The sequence below is a fragment of the Podarcis filfolensis genome (genome assembly GCF_964270895.1).
Source record: "Podarcis filfolensis genome assembly, chromosome: 6".
Lineage (NCBI taxonomy): Eukaryota > Metazoa > Chordata > Lepidosauria > Squamata > Lacertidae > Podarcis > Podarcis filfolensis.
Window position 1 is genome coordinate 90,955,956 of NC_139609.1, and position 19,955 is coordinate 90,975,910.

At 45.8% G+C, this 19,955-nt stretch overlaps 1 long non-coding RNA gene across 1 annotated transcript; it reads left to right on the top strand.

Annotated features, from left to right (window-relative positions):
* The first annotated feature begins 545 nt into the window (after positions 1-545).
* Positions 546-19,325, top strand: LOC310764896. Its single transcript, XR_014549332.1, has 4 exons — positions 546-589; positions 2,967-3,037; positions 3,728-3,846; positions 19,250-19,325. It is a non-coding gene; the product is annotated as an uncharacterized lncRNA (long non-coding RNA).
* The last annotated feature ends 630 nt before the right edge of the window (positions 19,326-19,955 follow it).

The following is a 19,955-nucleotide window of genomic DNA, read 5'->3' on the forward strand; positions in this document are numbered from 1 at the left end:
TTTATATTGTGATTTTATGTTGTGAACCACCCTGAGATCTACAGGTATAAGGCAGCAAGCATACAAATAAGAATAAGAATAAGAATAAGAATAAGAATAAGACAGACAGACAGGCAACAGCTCTCCCAGGTTTCAGGCAGAGGACTCTCCTGACCTACCTGGAGATAATGAGGATTGAACTTGGAACCTTCTGTGTGCAAAAACAGATGCCCTACCGCTGAGCCAAAGCCCATGCCCTAATGCCTGAGAGCCTTTTAACTGGGATGCACAGCTGAGCTGAGGGCTCTCCCCATTCCTATGGCACCTGCGTGGAGATCGCTTCCCCATCAAGCGGTGCTGACGGGTGTATCTTACAACTGTTCTGCCAGTGCTTTGCACTGCAGGAATTCCATCGCCTGTCCCCACCCACCCGTTGACTATGCGGCGAGAGAAGAACTGTACGAAAGTCTGTTATGGGCCATTATGAAAGAGCACTCAATTATTGCCATTGCTTTTCAGCAAATTGATATGTGTGCAGCTGCGTGGCTCCACTTCCAGTTGTTAAAAGACAGAGCGCGTCAGAGCCGAGAACAAGGGAAAGATCTGCTGTGTAAGTAGTATTTGTCAGAAAACCAGAGTAATTGCTGCTGTTTGCTGTGATTTATTGAGGTAACAAAGGTTAATAACAGTGTCACTCAGTCTCATTTTCATGTCATTATGATGTACCAGCCACAGAGCGCACCACAGCTGGGATAAGGGGGCTCCATCACTGGGCTTTATCTGACTCAGAGAGAGAGAGAGAGAGAGAGAGAGAGAAATACAGCCTTCTTTTTAGTATTCTCCAAATGCCTGCAGGCCTTTTGTTTTGAAACTCAACGGACAAGAGGGAAAGACCTTTGGGGATGTTGTGATGTGCAAGGGACTCTTGTGTCTGTAGGCTTCCCCATTTTATTTCAAACTGCAAGGAGAGTGGCTCCATGCCTCCAGTTCTTGCCTGTGGAAAACTACTCCTTCCTTTGAGAAGAAGAGGAAGACCTTTAAGGTGGGAGAACTTCCCTGGTCTAGATGTGTAACAACTCAAGAATCAGGGACATGCTTGCAAGGCCCTTTCCGCTGTGGCTCTGATCAGCACAGAGACCAGGAACGACGTGTGTTGCAGTGGGCAGGAGATGACCCTTGATTTCTATGTTCATTTGTTCTGTGTCCGTGTGTGCTGCCACAAGATGTAGTGATGGCTTTCAACTTGGACCGGTTTGGACCAGATTCATGGGAGATGAAGGCTATCACCAGTGGCTACTAGTCACGATGGCTATGTACCACCTCCAGAGACAGAGGCGGTATGGATGGGGACAGGAGGGAGTTTAACATGCTTTCTTGGGGGGTGGGGCACCTTGGAGACTTTCTGGTCCTGCCCTGGGCTCCTTTGGGAAGAAGGGTGGGATATAAATTTAATCAATAAAAATCAATCAATCAAATAATTTATGCCTCCTCTCTTTAACAATATATTTGCCTCTATTCCATAACTTTGCAATACATTCTCTCTCTCTCTCTCTCTCTCTCTCTCTCTCTCTCTCTCTCTCTCTCATTCCACCCCCCCATAGAGAAATCAGTCATGCGCTTTCCTCCTCTTCCTTTCCTCCAAAATAAATAAATACGGTAAACATCGAGACTAACCAGTGTTGCTCCCACTGGCCCAAATGTCTATTTGGCACCACCCAGTACACACCCCTCCCTCTCTGCTTCCCTGCCCACACCCAGCTTGTAGCATGGAAGCCCCTTTCTTCCTCCTCCTAAGATTAGGCTCTATCTATATGTCTTAAGCATATGCCCCCAAAGTGAGGAATTCATTAGCATACATTACACATTCATAAGAAAGAAATGGGCCAGGAGAGTGGGAGGTGTTGCAATTTATCTCAGCTGCTCCTTGACATGCTGCCTGGCAGGAGGGGGGAGGAGAAACGCTCAGAGCTGGAGCTGCGATTCGGCCCCTTGCACCTGCTTCTAGGGAAATCCAGACTCTTCCACCCACCCTCTCTGCCACGAATGGGGGAGAAGTCAGATTCAGTTCACATTTAAAGGTGAACCTGCCCCTTTCACACTTTCAGAAACAATGCACAAACCGAAACGCGGCTATCCTTTGAAATTCACACTTCTCTGAATTTTGCAATGCAGCTCTCCAGACAAGTAACATGGGGAATAAAGCACCACATACTGTGATAAAGCATGCACAAAAATGTTTGTGAAAATAACATGCAAAAATGTTTGCGAAGAGAACGTAAAAATAAATGAAATGGATGTGCAAAAAATGTGTATGTTAGGCAATATCATAGCAAAGAATGTGTATGTTAGGAGTCATTTGCACTAATGTGCTGGTGAATTTTCATGAGGACTTCAATTATTTCACCATCACAAAGAGATGTGGAAATGTGGAGAACAGAACATAAGGCTGGAAAAATGAGAAATCGAGAGAACAGTTTCTTCCACCTCTGATCTACACTCCATTTTCATCTCTATTGAACATGGTTTGCAGGGTATCATATTGTTTGAGAAATCTGCTTGACTAGAGGTGGCCACGGGATAATAATAATAATAATAATAATAATAATAATAATAATAATAATAATTTATTCATACCCCACCCATCTGGCTGGGTTTCCCCAGCCACTCTGGGCGGCTCCCAACAGAATTTTAAAAACATGATAAACATCAAACATTTAAAACTTCCCTAAACAGGGCTACCTTCAGATGTCTTCTAAAAGTCAGATAGTTGACATCTGATGGGAGGGCATTCCACAGGGCGGGTGCCACTACCGAGAAGGCCCTCTGCCTGGTTCCCTGTAACCTCACTTCTCACAGTGAGGGAACTGCCAGAAGGTCCTCAGAACTGGACCTCAGTTGAACGATGGGGGTGGAGACGCTCCTTCAGAAGAGAAGGATACACGCTTGCATGTTTTTCTCAACTTGACAAATGATTTCTGATTTTCCAGATGACCATCCTGTCTGGCCACACCAGCCTGCCTCTGCTAGGGTTGCTGTGTCTCCTACACTGTGGATGAGGGTACTCTTGTTGAAGGGCAGCCGATGTCTGGTTTAAAGCTAAAGGGAGACTGGGGTGGGAAGGGCTGGAACAGGTCAAAGTACAACTTGATGTTGCCCATCAACAGCACCTGGTCACAGTGAGCCAGTGTGTAGTGGTTAAGAGCGGTGGACTCGTAATCTGGTGAACCGGGTTCGCTTCCCTGCTCCTCCACATGCAGCTGCTGGGTGACCTTGGGCTAGTCACACTTCTCTGAAGTCTCTCAGTCGCACTCACCTCACAGAGTGTTTGTTGTGGGGGAGGAAGGGAAAGGAGATTGTTAGCCACTTTGAGACTCCTTAGGGTAGTGATAAAGTGGGATATCAAATCCAAACTCTTCTTCATCATCATCGCTAAGCTCTACTGTGGTCCCATTTAAATTAGGGCAATTATTTCTAAAATGGACTAAATTATGCAGTTTTTATGCAGATCTGTGCTCTTGTTTTCCCCCATGATACATTTCCTCTTTTTTGTGTGATGTCACTACCATACCCTCAGCTCAGTTCATTTAACCTTAGTGGATAAACTGCTGGCAGAGGAAAAAATGACTAATCTATCCATCTTGGAAGTGTATGTTTTGTGTGCGTGAGAAAGAGAGAATGAGGGAGGGAGGCTGAGAAAGAGAGAGGGTTGATATCCCAGTTTATTTTGCTTTTATCACACTTTCTGCAGAGCACAGTGGGAATAGACCTCCCCCGGAACATCACAACAAAAGCCAGGAGAAGCTTGTAAGAAGTGAGGTCACAGCAAATGTGACATATATATTGAATACTGAATGCACCGGGAACCCTGTGAGTTATCTTTTCTATCTCTCCCTGTATTTGGCGCTTGGTTACTTGTTTACAAAATACCATTGCTGTTTAATTTTTTTAAGGCACTCCAGTAAGAGCATTCCACTTACGTTGTACATCAGGAGTAAGGAATTCCAGCTGACAGCAGGGTTTTGCCATGTCCTCTGGGTCCTCTCCTGCCCATCAGCTGCTTAGCAGGGAGCGGATGAGAGGCAGAAGGACTTTGATGTTGTGTGAAGGATGCAGCAGCAGCTATTCCATCTGCAAGAAGATCTGCTGCCAGATCATCAAAGCACAGGGGGAGAAGCGTGCATCTGGGAGATTCAAAAAGATGCAAAAAATCACCCCTGCATTTCGCAGCTACACATGTGCAATTTTTGGGATTCTGTTGCAGATGGAAGTTGAGGCTTTGAATAGTTGTGAGGGAGGGCTTGCAGTTCAGGTGCACATGGGCACTGTTGAGTTCTTTCCTTTTACACAGGCAGTTACTTCTCCCAGCACATGGAAACACAGCACATGAATGCTTCTCCCTGCATATAGAAACATAGGCTAGGCAACTCTCTAACAAGCTAGTTTTCTATGTGGAAGGAATTTTTCCAAGCAGATTTCAATAACTCCCCACGGAAAAAGGACTCAGGGACACTGTCTTGAAAGTATGAAGCAACACAGTTAAGTCACAGGATTACCTCTCCATGAGAATTAGCATGGCAAGTTGCAGGTTTGAGGAGATCATCAACGAAGTGTCACCTGGTGATTCCTATCCTACATCTCTGGCCCCTTCCAATGTAATATGCCCCCCCAAAAAAGGTCAGAGCTACTGCACCTTTAATAGTAATGTAGAAGAGGGAATTTCAGCAGGTATAATTTCTCACTATTAAAGGTATAGGAGCACTGCCCTTTTTTCCATCTACCCCTCCAGCAGTGGTAGTGGTAAGTAGTGGTAGTTGCTCCAATAAGTATCAGGAAGCTAGGAGACACCATTTTTATTTTCCCACAATGCCTCACATATAGCTTGTCTCAGAGGCACCATGGGAAATTGAAATGGTGACCTTTAGTCTGAGCTAGCCACTGCTGATTAAAGGACAAGATCTTTTTAGGGGTGGGACTAGGTGTCAAGAAACTGACAAAAGATCTTGATTGCCATCAGTAGTAATGATCATCATGCAAATTTGGTCTCAGTTCTCACTGGGAGGGTTTGACTAATTTGCTGTGTGTGGAGTAGTGGTTAGGAGCACTGGCCATGAGCCAGAAAGTTGCCAGCTCACCGAGGAACTCATTAAAAACTCATTAAGAAAGCTGTTATTGGCACAACCTCCTAGTTGTCAGGCCATATGACTGTACCTCAGCCTGTAACCAAGTCTAAGCATATGCACCCGAAACAATCATAGATTGCTTCACAGTCGCATTTTTACCCCACCTATTCCCTTCTCCTTCCTCTGTTCCCTGCTCCCTCCCTGTGCCAAGTTGCTTGGGGCTGCTTTCTTTTTGTACTCTGTAACACAGGGCCTGGGGACCTGTTCCAGCCCAAGGGCCACCTTCCTTTCTGGGGGCCATATTCCAGTGGAGGGTGGAGCCGCAGGCAAAACTGGGCAGAGCAAGGAATGCAATTTTTGCCTTTGTATGCTAGGCTGCTCTCTATGCACAGTTGCACATCTTTCTCTACCCTCCACCCAAAGAACCAAGAGCTATTGTTGGAAGTGAAGGATAGGCTATTGCCAGGATACAACTTTGGCTGAGCCCTAGAGGAACTCCTGTAGCTGACAAACAATCACAGTGCAAGACCAGTCTACCATTGGGCAGAGTGAGGTATCTACCACAGGCAGCAGATGCTGAGGGGCAGGGTGCACAGAGAAGAAGCTGAAGGACAGATCTATGCGTGCCATGTGGTGTACCCTCAAAGCTGGGATGCCCTCTGCACCTGCTGTAGAGGACATTGCCCCATTTGCAACAATGAGGTAAGGCTAAACTGCCCATTTAGTTGTTCTTTGTATATGGAGCATGGAGAGCTGTCCCCTCCTTCCCAGGAAGCAGAATGTCCTGGGGCCATCCCTGTCTGCAAGAATTACTCCAGATGGAAGTAGTAACTAGCATTACTAATGTTACTATTGTGCTGCCAAAGCTTCCTGTTATGGAGGTTTCTTTGTTTTGATGGTGAAGGTAAAGGTAAAGGGATCCCTGACCATTAGGTCCAGTCGTGGACGACTCTGGGGTTGCAGCGCTCATCTTGCTTTATTGACCAAGGGAGCCAGCGTACAGCTTCTGGCTCATGTGGCCAGCATGACTAAGCCACTTCTGGTGAACCAGAGCAGCGCACGGAAATGCCGTTTACCTTCCTGCTGGAGAGGTACCTATTTATCTACTTGCACTTGGCTGCTTTCGAACTGCTTTCCTCCTATATACATAAAAATGTAAGCCTGTCATCACCCTGCAGTTTGTATGGCTGCTGATAGGCAGCCACACCAACTCCAGTATGATAAATGGCAGGCAAGCAAATAAGCAAGGGTGGGAGGGAAATGCTGTTTCGCCAATGGCATTAATATGAAGAAAGGTTGCAGTGTTTGAGACTTTTTTAGTTTAGACAAAAGGTGAGTAAGAGGCAATAGGATAGGCATCTATAAGATTATGCATAGCATGGAGAAAGTGGATAGAGATGTTTTTTTCTCCTCTTATAACACAAGAACTCACGGACATTAATGAAGCTGAATGTTGAAAGATTTAGGACAGATGAAATATAGTCCTTCTTCACACAGCACATAGTTAAACTATGGAACTCGCTCCCCCAGTGATGGTCACCAGCTCGGATGGCTTTAAAAGAGGATCGGACAAATTCATGGTGGAGGAGAGGGCTGCCAGTGACTCCTAGTTGTTTGAAACCATGGGAGTGTTGGGATCACAGAATGCTGTGTGAGATAGTAAGTCTGCAGGCTTGAGCTTGCTAGCTGATGCAACTGGCTGATGCAATCAGCCTGCAATACTTTCTATGGAAGTGCTGGGTCAGAAAGTCTCAGCGGTAATGTGCTGTCAGTTGCTTGGCTGTCATCAGTTTAAAAGGGAAACCTGTCCAGCAGTAAGGGGGTGGTGTAGAGGAGTGTGGTCAGAGAGAGAGAGTTAGAGGTCTTCCTATTTGCCTTAAGGTGCAGCCAGGTACTCTGTTTGACTGTATGAACTACTTGTGTATTATAGCATGTGGAGAGCCAGTGTGGTGTAGTGGTTAATAGCAGTGGACTCGTAATCTGGTGAACCGGGTTCGCTTCCCCGCTCCTCCACATGCAGCTGCTGGGTGACCTTGGGCTAGTCACACTTCTCTGAAGTCTCTCAGCCCCACTCACCTCACAGAGTGTTTGTTGTGGGGGAGGAAGGGAAAGGAGATTGTTAGCCACTTTGAGACTCTGTGGGTAGTGATAAAGCGGGATATCAAATCCAAACTCTTCTTCTTCTTCTCTTCTATATAGGTCACAATAAATATACTGCACTGAAGAACCTGGAACTCTGAGCATTTCTGCTAAAGCACCGCAAAGAATTCACGACAGGGAGGGGAGAGGGCTTTTGTGCTTGTGTTCTGCTCCTTGGTTTCTCACAGGCATCTGCTTGGCTACTGTGAGAACAGGATGTTGGACTAAATGGGCCATTGGTCTGATCCAGCAGACAGTTATGATGTTCTACTGTTTTTAAATGAGTTGTAGGTCACTTGGAGACCTTTGGTAACAAGACAGATCCTGAAGCTGAGGCTCCAATGCTTTGGCCACCTCATGAGAAGAGAAGACTCCCTGGAAAAGACCCTGATGTTGGGAAAGATGGAGGGCACAAGGAGAAGGGGACGACAGAGGACGAGATGGTGGGACAGTGTTCTCGAAGCTGCCAACATGAGTTTGACCAAACTGCAGGAGGCAGTGGAAGACAGGAGTGCCTGGCGTGCTCTGGTCCAGGGGGGTCACGAAGAGTCGAACACGACTAAACGACTAAACAACAACAACAACAACAGCTAACAACCACAGTAACAAAACGATACTACTTGCAAGACATAAAGAAGAGTTGAGTTCTCCCCTCCACATGCTGTTGGGGGCATGGGAAATTTGGAACACCCCTCGGGGATGGCTGGTGGGTGCAAAACTGCTTTCCCCATAAAACCTGAAGATATAGAATGGATTAGTGACCACGTCAGCTATGCAGTGTTCTGTAATGCCTTGATGGAGGGTGGGGGGAATTAATCTGGTTGTACCAAGATTTCAGAAATAGAGAGGAGAGGGGAAAAACTACTGGATTCCACTGCGACTAGCAAAACAGCCTTCTAAACAAACATCATCAGAGCAACTCAGTCCCCTCATTAGCACTCTTAACATCAAAGGCTCTCCTGCAGCAGAATTAACTATTTCTTCCAGGATGTTCAACAAAAGGAGGGATCCTAATGAGGTTAGTTAAAGGGGCTGCCCTGTTTCATTAGCTCTGCTGGGCTAGGTCTGCCAGTGAGGAACTATCAAGTAGATTGCTTTTTAAAAAATTACTCTGTTAATTGATATAAAACAAAAAGGACACAGATTAGTTGCATGCAATTAGCAAATTAATTATTGGCAATTACAGACTTAATAACGGAGTCGCTTTGCTGCTGTGTATTGGATTCTATGGCCCACATTCCTCACATTTATGAGCTGGAGATGTACCTTACACATAGACATACATGCATGCATGCATTCATTCACACACGCACACACACACATCTATCATAAAAATAAAATATTTCGTTTGTAAATAAATCTTTATTCATTTCTGTTACGCTGTTTTAGAGGTTGATAGTATAGCACTCATGGGTGCACCTGGTACCCTGCCCTGAAATTATCCAGTAGAATAGGTTGCCCTGTGTGCTGGACTGCAGTGAGGGGGGGGGGCTTCTTTTTATAATTCATTTAAAGCTCACGATGCTTTATCGAGTATGTAAATATGCTTAGAGACCCCCAAAGGTTGGGGGGACATCAGTCCCTTTAAGACATGTAGCCTCAGCTCAGCATTGATCCTTTAAAAATCTGAGTGACTTCCCCCAAAATATCTTGAACAAAACAGGGTTTGCCATCAGTCAGTGATGGCAGCGGTGGAGCAAGCCGGTTGGATGCCAGGGGCGGCATGTGTGGCCTGTGCCCAGGGGTGGGGCCAGCTGCTCCAGGGACGGGGCCAGCCATGGCAGGATGCTCTGTGGGGCCTCCGAGGAGTCTGATTGCCTCCTCCCACTCAGCCACCCTACAGCTGAGGGAGAGGTGGCAGGCGAACTGTTTGGGGCAGCGCAGAGCCTGCGGGCACCGAAGCCACTGCGCCACTCCCAGGAGAGACGCATGGCTTGGGCGCGCTTCAGGCCCCGAGGTGAATGCTGCCTGGCATTTTGTCACCCACCTTCAGTGGTGACACACGGGGTGGACCACCCCCACTGCCCCCTTCCTCCTCCCCTGATTGAGGGAGGAACCTTATTGTACTGGTCCTGGGGCTAACCAAGAAGCAAGGTCCGAGTGCAGTCCGAGGTTGATGGTGCGGTATGGAGGCTGTCCGTCAAAGCTGTAGCTGGGTCCAAGGCAGGGAGTCGGGTACGGTCAGGAACTCTGGCAGAAGAGCAGGACAGGGTGCAGGCAGGAACAGGCTTGCAACAACATTGCTCCCACAACCTGGGACTGGGGCTGGCTGGCTTTTATCTGCCCCGAGGCATAGGGCGGCCCCGGTCCACAGGTGACTCGCCTCTCCTGGCGTGGGGGTGAGCACTCCTCCTGCAAGAACTTAGTTCCCTCTGCCTCTCTGCCCTGAGCCTCTGCAGCTCAGGAGAAGCTGGAGGGTTACCGGACCCAGAGGCAACCTCAGCTTCTCCTGACGGGGCTGAGAGTGGAGCACCTGCAGGCAATGGGTCCTCCATCACTTCAGGGGCCAGAGCAGACTCAGCTGATGCTTGCACCTGAGGATCCAGCACAGGTGAGGACCCTTCAGGCTCAAGCCCCAGCCCAGGCTCAGCTGGTTCTGGAGGCGGGGAATCCTGTGCAGGCTGGGATTCCTCAGGTTCAGCCTCTGAGTCTGAATTCCAGGCCATCACACTTACGTTCCCTGGAAGGGCAGATGAGGGCCCATAGAATGTTGCAGAATTCTTTTTTCAAAGTCCAGGAATGTTTCTCTTCTGCTGGTTGTGCCCTGTGGGCAATGGGTCTAAAAACAGGGCATGCCAGGCATGTCTGTGCATCCACAGAATCGAGGGCTGGCTCTGGACATTTTGACGCTAGAGGACAACCAAACAGAAAACGCCATACATTTCTCTTCCATCTCCTTCCCTGATGCGCACTCGCTGCCAACATGTACCCACTGTTCACATCAGTGTGCAATCCGGCACAGTTGACCAAAGTGTGGTGCACATGAGTTAAGTTTTCCAGACATGCAAATGCACACACACACACACACACACACACACACACACTTTCTGCTTTCTAAACTCTTGTCCTGTAACAGATTTGTCGCCGCTGTTCATCAACACAAGACATGGTAAACCCTATGGAATAATCTGCCTCAAGTGTTTATCGGAAATAATAATGCTATTATTTTCTGTGCATGCATCCTGAAGTTACAAAGCCTCAGATGGGATTAATAGAAATTTTAATTAAGATATGGAAATAAGCTTCTTTCTCTCACATGTACAGAGAAAGCTGGAAGTTAGCTGTGTGATTGACAGCCTACTAAGACCTGCTGGAGAAACCATTTCTCAATATGGATGGCATCTCTTAAGGCCGAATTGCAAAACCGCAAAAATACCCTGACCTAGATTCATTTGTTTATGAAATCATTTCTACCTCAAATCTTGCACCCAAACAGGATCTGTGGAATATCTTAATAAAACAGCCCATTTAAAGAATAAGAGTGTTCATAGAATCATAGAATCATAGAGTTGGAAGAGACCACAAGGGCCATCGAGTCCAACCAGCAGGAAACACCATCAGAGCACTCCTGACATATGGTTGTCAAGCCTCTGCTTAAAGACCTCCAAAGAAGGAGACTCCACCACACTCCTTGGCAGCAAATTCCACTGTCGAACAGCTCTTACTGTCAGGAAGTTCTTCCTAATGTTTAGGTGGAATCTTTTTCTTGTAGTTTGGATCCATTGCTCCGTGTCCGCTTCTCTGGAGCAGCAGAAAACAACCTTTCTCCCTCCTCTATGTGACATCCTTTTATATATTTGAACATGGCTATCATATCACCCCTTGACCTCCTCTTCTCCAGGCTAAACATGCCCAGCTTCCTTAGCCGTTCCTCATAAGGCATCGTTTCCAGGCCTTTGACCATTTTGGTTGCCCTCCTCTGGACATGTTCCAGTTTGTCTGTGTCCTTCTTGAACTGTGGTGCCCAGAACTGGACAGGTGAGGCCTGACCAGAGCAGAATACAGTGGCACTATTACTTTCCTTGATTGCTTGTGGTGAAGAGGTCTTGCGAGGGCTTCATCATGGGGTCAGATTGTAGTTGGAGCTATTCACAATTTATTGAACCAGGTGATGGTTGAATCTTTGCCAGATAGGCCTCAGGTACATAGCTGTCAACTGTCCCTTATTTGGTGGGAAAGTCCCTTATCCCAGCGCTGTGTCCCGCTGCTGTCCCTTATTGATGATGGCCCTTAAATTTCCCGGGTTTCAAAGGAAGCAGCTCCTCTCCCTCCCTCCCTGTCAGCCAGGGAGGAGGGAGGCTCCAACTGTGTTGCTAGGCTGCTTTGCTCACTCAATAAGGAGTCTAAGAACGACTGGGGGGTGGAGCTTGCATGCCTTGTGCCAATCAAATCGGCTGCATTGCCTGGGGACTCGCTTTTGCTCAGCGCTTCCCAGCGGAGAGGTGACGGTGGTTTTCCTTGCTGCATCCCCTTTGCCGGGTTGCTGCGCTGTGGGAACCACCGCTTGAGGCTTCGTTTGGCTGCTGGCTGGGTTTTCTGCCTTTGGCTCAGAGGGGCTCAGAAGTTGAACATACCAGTGTTCGGAAAATCCCTTATTTTGGCTGCTGATACCTTATTTTCAAGGCTGCTGGTCCCTTATTTTCAAATCTGTAAGTTGACAGCTATGCTCAGGTAGTCCCAGGTGCAGTACCCACTGTGGTCCTAACTCCTCACATTGCAACATGTCCAGTTTCCTTTTCACCAAGAAAGCGCCAGTGTTGGAACTCTTCGTGCCAGCAGTTCTTAAAGACAGGCTGATTAATTTGTCTTGCCAAGAGGAATGCAAGTATATCCTTTCCCATCAACCCCCCCCTTCCAAAATCCAGCTGAAGAAAACCTGACATTTACTGCAAGCGCAGGAAAGAGCTGGTGATTACCACTACTCAGGCTTTTGTGCAAAAGGACGGGCAGTTTGGTGACAGAAAATCTGCAAAGCATTAAACAGAAATTATTTTTAAAAAAGGAATCTCAGCCAAATTAAACTTTTATGCAAAGCCCAGCAGGAGATGAGGAAAGAAGAAATTAAGGTTTGGATTTATTTATTTTTTTCAAAAAAATTGAAGGACTCCATTAAAAAAATGGCCCGGAACAAAATCTCAAGTTTATGTGTGAATGAGAAAGCACTAACCCAAGATAAGGCAGTTGCAATAAATTGTGTGATTAAGTACCAATAGCTGACATTATCTCTGTTCAAGCAGGAGGGATTAATACTGTTTAATAGCAATTTATTAGCACTTACATATACACACATTTCACTCCTCCCCCCCCCCCCGCAACTGGCCTCTTGGAATTAAAAATATATCTATCATCGCTTCCTAATCTTTAAACAAGAAGTCAAGAGCTAACTGCATTCTAAAACAATTTTAATCGCTGGATATTGTGGTCACACTGTTTGAGTTAAATTTAAATATTTAGCAAACATGAGATAAACTATATGGGCAGTTTAAACACACACACACACACACACAGAGAGAGAGAGAGAGAGAGAGAGAGAGAGACAGACAGACAGACAGACAGACAGACAGAGAGAGAGAGAGGACTCTTTACAGTAAAGCTACAGTAGGAATCCATGTATATTCTTGCCTTATGAGAGGTTGAAAAGGTATCCTAATTGCCTGTGGACTAAGAGGAGTTCATTAACACCTGTTATCATGTATGCTGAGCTTGTACCTGAAGAATTCACGACACTAGTGTCCAAGTGGATCAGTGCCAAAGAGTGACTCAGAAAAGTCTTGTTGCAATAGCTCCTCCACTCAACAGGAGGCGCTGTAGCAAGGACTTTTCTAGACTTGGGAACGGGCGATTCAGCACCCAAATTGACTAGCATGCCTGACAAGGTGGGTGGGGTGTACCGTATCTTTCGCTCCATAAGACGCACTTTTTTCTTCCTAAAAAGTAAGGGGAAATGTCTGTGCATCTTATGGAGCGAATGTGTGGTCCCTGGAGCTGAATTGCCCAGGGGTGAAAAGCAGATCATGCTTCTTTTTTTTCTGAAAAAGGGAAGAGGGTGTTGAAAGAAAGCAGCTGATCGGCAAGTGATCGGGGAGGGAGATAAGGGACGCTAGCAATAAAGGAGGCTGCCTGGGAGTGGGGAGGTAAAAGCCCATGGATCCTCAGCCTGCACAAAAAAAAAAATCCACTGTTTTGTGGAGCCGCAATGGTGCAAAAATGTGGTTACAAAGGACAGATCCACATGGATCCTCAGGATTTTTGTATTGGGCTACCCCAAACTCACCGTCAAATCACACGTTTGTGGCCACAGCATGAACCACAAAAATCATACATCCACTGTTTCGTTCAGATTTTTTTTTCTTGTTTTCCTCTGAAAACTAGGTGTGTCTTATGGTCGGGTGCGTCTTATGGAGTGAAAAATACGGTAAATATTAAAATTATTATTATTATAACAAAACTCTGGTTTATCTCCCGCTTGGACTACTGCAATGCACTCTACGTGGGGCTACCTTTGAAGGTGACTCGGAAACTACAACTAATCCAGAATGCGGCAGCTAGACTGGTGACTGGGGGCGGCCACCGAGACCATATAACACCGGTCTTGAAAGACCTACATTGGCTCCCAGTACGTTTCCGAGCACAATTCAAAGTGTTGGTGCTGACCTTTAAAGCCCTAAACGGCCTCGGTCCAGTATACCTGAAGGAGCGTCTCCACCCCCATCATTCTGCCCGGACGCTGAGGTCCAGCGCCGAGGGCCTTCTGGCGGTTCCCTCCTTGCGAGAAGCAAAGCTACAGGGAACCAGGCAGAGGGCCTTCTCGGTAGTGGCGCCCGCCCTGTGGAACGCCCTTCCAGCAGATGTCAAAGCGATAAACAACTACCTGACATTCAGAAGACATCTTAAGGCAGCCCTGTTCAGGGAAGTTTTTAACGTGTGATATTTTACTGTATTTTTGGTTTTTATGGAAGCCGCCCAGAGTGGCTGGGGAGGCCCAGCCAGATGGGCGGGGTATAAATAATAAATTATTATTATTATTATTATTATAAAACAAGACCATTATGATAGCGTCTCTGACCGGTCTGGTTGATCATATCTCATCTTAATAAGCCAAGATACAGGTCCTTTGATCCTTTTTGTGGTTAGCCACAGTTAAGCCAGGAAGTCTCTAATTCACTACACTGTGCAATTTATGCCAAATTTCCAGTTTGGTTCTGAAGTCTATATGCATTTCTGATGAAAATGAACAGGAAGAGGAAGGAAGGAAGTTCTCTTGTGCCCAAAATGTTCTGTTCCTGAGACTCGTATTTTAATATTTGTGCCGACAGGAACAAGACAGATATTAAACTATTTAAATGTTGTAAATTATCGCGATACACACGCACATGCAGGTGTATACGAGTCTGATTTCTACGTCTTTTCTTTGGCAGAATGTTAAATGCCCATGGATGGATGGGAAGAGGGAAAATATCGATAAAATAAAAAAAAATGGATGGGAAACATTTATCTGGCAGCCCGCAAGATAACACCATCAGGAGAAGCAGCTGCATCCAAGGGTGGGGGTGATGGGGAGGATAGGAAAACAAGACATCTCTTTTATGGGGGGGGGGTGGAGGAGATGAATGCAAAGCACAGATTTGGTAAGAAAATCAGCTGAGAATGAAAAGGTGACAATGAAATTAAATAAGTAAACTTGAGCTGTTCGTTAAAAAGGGAGAGAGAACCCAGTGCGTTGGAACTACCTTGCAAATTGGTGAAGAAGCCAAGCTTTTGACACCAGCTTTGCAGCAGTCAATACTAACTGAATTGCATTTATTTATTTTTTTAACTCATTGGTTAATCATTCATGGCAGGTTCCAATAGACACCCTTGAGGCTCTTGTATACTGATAATCTGGGTGTCAGATGGGTCTTTTTTTGGGTGTAACATCCACAAATAATTCTGACATTTTAATTTACAACAAAGAGTAATAATATATGTATGCTATTTCAACAACCCAAGAAAAATAATGTAGTAACTGACCTGTGTGCTACTTGCTATTGATGTAATACAGTCATACCTCGGGTTACAGATGCTTCAGGTTGTGTTTTTTTGGGTTACGGACGTGCTCAAACCTGGAAGTACTGGAACGGGTTACTTCCGGGTTTTGGCGGTCACGGATGCGCAGAAGCACTAAATCGCGCTTTGTGCATGTTCAGAAGCACCGAATCGCAACCTGCGTGTGCCCAGACGCGGCGCTGCGGGTTGTGAACGATGTGGGTTGCAAACGTGCCTCCTCCACAGATCACGTTTGCAACCCAAGCATCCACTGCACTGTATGATTGTCTCCTTACAGTGGAAAATGGCCGCTATTAAGCAATCCATCAATTATCTTCAGAGCTGGAGCAAATTATTGCTTAAGCTGAAATTGGTTTAGTAGGTGAGGGGGACTACTTTAAATCCTCAGATTTGGTATTTGCATGTGATAATACTTTACTAGATTTTGTGCGCATGTGAAGACCCAAAGAGTGTTGGCTCAGCCTTCCTAGTCTGATTGGAAGTAATACTGCAATTTTTGTTGGTGAAGAAGAAACTCGGCTTTTGATCAACATGTTCATGTGAATAATAATAATAATAATAATAATAATAATAATAATAATAATAATATATAATTTATTATTTCTACCCCGCCCATCTGGCTGGGTTTCCCCAGCCACTCTGGGCGGCTTCCAACAAAAGATTAAAAATACATGAATGGAAAGGACATGTGTGGAAACCTATAGGCTGAAATCCAGTGCCAATGTAATTGACACCATTGGTGGATCCCAATTGCTCTCCATAAGTGGCAGTGCCCTGCTGGCTCCAACTGAATGGCTAGACACACTACGTTGTAGGTTGTCATGGACTGGCTGGATGCAGAGATGGGCTGGGAGGCACCAGATAGTTACCTTGGATACCAGGATTGGTTACCCACCTTCCCTTCTGAACAGAGGAGAGATCCAATAGCTTCTTTTCTCTGTGAGTGAGCACAGCAATGGCTGGTGTAGGTGCCCTTTTCCATCTCCTCTCCAAAAAATTTGTTTTGGAGTTTTTCTTTGATTTTTAATATATATATATATATATATATATATATATATATATATATATATATAAATACTCCAACTTGCCGTATGTCCGGCTTTTCTGATTCAGCAGAAATCCTCCCCGATGCCATTTTAAAGAGATTCCCAGACATGTCTTCACCATTTGTGCTCCTGTCCCTTCTGCTCATTTAGATGTGGCAGCCATTTTGTGTTGCACCACACCCAAGGGCAGCCATTTTGTGAGTGGCGCCTCCAACACTTTCTAAAATTCCCAAAGATCCCCACAGGGCTGAAAAGGTTGGCAACCCTCCCCAATTTTAGTCCAGAATCCTGTTTTCAACAATTATCACCCAACAACTCTCACCCAGGTCAACCCTTTCCCATTGTTTACCTACCAACCTGCTAGCAACTTATATTCAGAGCTATATTACTGGTTGTTCTCATTGGGTAATAAAACCTTCCCTATGAATTTGTGCAAATCCCCTTTTAAGCTATGGGTAAAGTCAGCATCTGTTGCTTATTCTTGTTGTGTATTTCACTTTTAGTCTTTCCTGTGGGGAAGTTTTGCCTCTTGGCTGGCCTCTACCCTTCTAATTTCTCACTCATTTGCAGCTGCACAGACTAACAAGGAACTCCTTACTATATATAACCTAGTAGGGAAGATGTGAAACTTCTCAGGTTTCAAGGAGGTTTCAGAAGTCTTGCCGAGACAATTTCAGACCACTTGTGATTATTCCTCAGCAGCAACAAAACTCCTGACCAAACTCAATTACTTCTATACCTAAGTGACTTGTTATAAACAATTAAGTGGGTCAATGCATATGCAAATACCAGAAGCACAAATCACCTTTGGTTGGGGGTGGGGAGAAGATGAAGATGTTTGATCTGCACCGTTACTCTTGTACTTTTTATTAAAAAGTAACCGCAACAAAATATTTTAAAATACACTGTTGCCTGCTCTCCCAATACATTTGTTGTTGTTGTTGTTTAGTCATTTAGTTGTGTCCGACTCTTCGTGACCCCATGGACCAGAGCATGCCAGGCACTCCTGTCTTCCACTGCCTCCCGCAGTTTAGTCAAACTCATGCTGGTAGCTTCGAGAACACTGTCCAACCATCTTGTCCTCTGTCGTCCCCTTCTCCTTGTGCCCTCCATCTTTCCCAACATCAGGGTCTTTTCCAGGGAGTCTTCTCTTCTCATGAGGTGGCCAAAGTATTGGAGCCTCAGCTTCAGGATCTGCCCTTCCAGTGAGCACTCAGGGCTGATTTCCTTAAGAATGGATAGGTTTGACCTTCTTGCAGTCCAAGGGACTCTCAAGAGTCTCCTCCAGCACCACAATTCAAAAGCATCCATTCTTTGGCGATCAGCCTTCTTTATGGTCCAGCTCTCACTTCCATACATCACTACTGGGAAAACCATAGCTTTAACTATACGGACCTTTGTTGGCAAGGTGATGTCTCTGCTTTCCCAACACATTAATCTTGTCTATATCCCAATAAAGGGCTTGTAATCCTTCTGTCTACCTCTCTCTTTGCTCCCCCAGGCTGAGATCAGAAATCCGGTTTGATTGGACCCAAATACCTCGGTGCTGTTCATTTCCAGCAAAAGGGGGAGAGGTGGGAACGAAGCCTGTCACAGAGTTAGAATTAGAATTATTTCCTTTTTCCTTTTTAAAGCTGCTAGTTCTCAGCTGGCCAACTGAACATGCGAATCTGAAGGCAGGGTATTTATATCCCCGACTTCACACTTAACCATGCGATTGGCAACCACGAACAAGGGCGATAATAATTACACTGTGATGTTGAGCCCCACTACCCTTGAGGTAGAAACGAACAGAATGAACACAGCTAGGGACTTTGTCGCAGAAACTCCAGGGTTGTAAATGACATTCACCTGGCAGAAAATTGGAAGCGGACTATGCAATGATATGAAGTGGAGAGTCTGGTGGCCAGTGGGAATGGCAAGGCAAGAGGCTGCCCTCGATGTAAAAGCCTGAAATCCTCTTTCCAGGGCTGGAACAGGGAGATTTCCATTGCTCTTGAGAAGTCATTTCAATTTGTACCTGTGTTCATAACAGGACAGAGCTTCAGTTTATAATCTGAGCAATAAAGCCGGCTCATCAGGAACTTCTCGAGGAAACTTGTTATTACTGAAAATGACACTCTAATTGCCTCCAGACATTCGGCAGGTCTACTGAGTGGAAGAGCCTGATAAGCTATTGAGCTATTAAGGGATGTAGAATCAATTAATGTAAGGAGATAAGAAAGTAATACCCTACCAAGGTAAACTAACTGAATAGTATGTGTCAGACAAGTTCACTGTGAACCCAGGAAGTGGCAGACGTTCCCAGTGCTGTCTGCCAGCGTTCTTCCCACACTGCCACACTGGAAATACGTTGAGCTGGCTGCTTCTTCTGACACGTCAAGAGGCGTAGGGATGTTGATAGATGTTGAGAGATGATATATTTGCTAGTTATTATTCTTCCTTCCTCACGTTTGGGAGTTCAGCAGAATGCATCCCTTTGCAGCTTAAGAGGAAGCTTAGAGAGGCTAGTTTTAGCCTTTTAGTTTAAGTAATCTAGGATGGAGGGGACGCGTGACCGACTCTGGGGTTGCGACGCTCATCTCGCTTTATTGGCCGAGGGAGCTGGCATACAACTTCCGGGTCATGTGTCCAACATGACTAAGCCACTTCTGGCAAACCAGAGCAGCGCACGAAAACGCCGTTTACCTTCCCGCCAGAGCGGTACCTATTTATCTACTTGCACTGGTGTGCTTTCAGACTGCTAGGTTGGCAGGAGCAGGGACTGAGCAACGGGAGCTCACCCTGTCGTGGGGATTCGAACCGCCGACCTTCTGATCGGCAAGTCCTAGGCTCTGTGGTTTAACCCAATGCGCAAAGTCACAAATTTTGCTGAATTACACCTTGAATATACGCCTCCACTTTTCCTTGGTCTTTCAGATCTAAAACCAGATTTGTGACCAGCAAAGGCATGGGTAAACTCCCAGGAAGATTCCTCTAGCACAGGCATGTCCAACTTCCAAGAGACTGTGATCTACTCCCACTTTAACAAAGCTGGCAATGATCTACCCATTGGATTGACCAAAGTTGTTGAGCTTTTTTTGAGGAACCAACGTTGTTGAGATTTTTGTGGGGAGCCAAAGTTGTTGAGCTCCTTGGGCGATGATTAACTTAATTAATAAGGCTCCAGGCACATCCCCTCATTACACAGTGTATCCAGCATGCAGGGAAGGATGAGAAAATATGAGCTACATTGCAAAGAGGTTTATTCCTAACTACGCAGACAGAAAAGAAAATACATCCTCTCTCTGTGAGAGCAGAGAGCAACTGGAAAACAAAGGAACAGGAAACCAGTAACATCACATCTATCTCCTGTCTTCCGTGAGACTTCCAATAGCCTGGCATCTCTGGAAAGCAAAACAGAGCCTTGTGATTCCAAGCACTGCACCAGTGGCATAAACAGAAACTAACACTTGGAGGGGGATCAGGATCCCACAGTTGACCTGTTGGACATCCCTGCTTTAGAAACATAGTAAGACTCTGATACTTCATAAGGCAGGACAGGACCAGTACAGCAGACACTCCGTCATCTCCATATTTGACCTTAAAGACCAAGAAAAAACATCTGTGCATGCTGCATAAGTTG